This window comes from Seriola lalandi, unplaced genomic scaffold (assembly GCF_002814215.2).
Source record: "Seriola lalandi dorsalis isolate HSWRI2012SDOR001 ecotype SW California unplaced genomic scaffold, Sedor1 jcf7180002054956, whole genome shotgun sequence".
Taxonomy (NCBI): domain Eukaryota; kingdom Metazoa; phylum Chordata; class Actinopteri; order Carangiformes; family Carangidae; genus Seriola; species Seriola lalandi.
The window spans coordinates 2,554,173-2,555,028 of record NW_019525507.1 but is presented as its reverse complement, the minus strand read 5'-3'; the positions used below and the strand labels follow the sequence as shown (position 1 = coordinate 2,555,028).

At 33.8% G+C, this 856-nt stretch overlaps 1 protein-coding gene and 1 long non-coding RNA gene across 2 annotated transcripts in view; both read right to left on the bottom strand.

Moving 5' to 3' along the window:
* The window catches only part of LOC111645776 (uncharacterized), a gene marked incomplete at its 3' end in the record, with an annotated part of 39,201 nt that overhangs the window by 10,721 nt on the left and 27,624 nt on the right, over positions 1-856 (bottom strand). The window lies entirely within an intron of this gene.
* Positions 1-856, bottom strand: part of LOC147817455 (uncharacterized) — a 6,487-nt gene that overhangs the window by 4,803 nt on the left and 828 nt on the right. The window lies entirely within an intron of this gene.

Sequence of the window (856 nt, the reverse complement as noted above, 5' to 3'; positions counted from 1 at the left end):
ATATATATATATATATATATATATATATACACACATATATATATATATATATACATACAAAAACATCAATTCAATTAAAAAACGCTCTCGTTTTTAAATTTATCTCGTCCGGTCCAGCGACATAAAGTGAGATGTCTTCTTTCAGAGATTGCCTTCTGTCATTTGTATTCAGTTTTCAGGTACGGGGTTTCTTCCTCCAGAGTGCAGGGAGAAAGAGACCCTCCCCCACATTTCCTCCTGTACAGTATTTAACCTTTAGATTAAAGGTTTTAAACGTCACCGAATTGAAAACCTCTTCCGCAGACAAAATGAACATCAGTTGATATAGTTGATATATTTAAAATTATATATATATACTTTAATTTCCTTGAAAATCTATCAGGTCAATATTTCTGTTAATTAAAAAAAAAAAGTAAAATATCTGCTTAAAATCCGGAAAAAAGTAAAAAGCAAAGGCTCTTTATTGTAATGTGTACACACATGTGCGTATGAATGAGAATAAAGAGATAGAAAACAAGTGCACATATTATTTTGTCCATCTGACAAAAGATTTCCCCAACAGAGGTAAAACCAAACCTGGTTCCAGGACCTGTGCTTCTGTTTCTGCCTCTGTTTTGTACACAACTACATTCATTTGTCAGCTTTAGTTACAGACTACTAATGTGAAACATCATCAACAAATAATCATATATTAAACTACCCAGTGGTCTATATAAAGTTGTTACAACTAGCCCCACCCTTATCAGCTTCAACAGAGTAGGAACTTCACATATCACCTACTGTTCAGGTGACTGCAGGTAAAACCTCACATGTCCCGACCTGTTGGTCTCACAGTTTCACAGTATAAAGTTGTTCA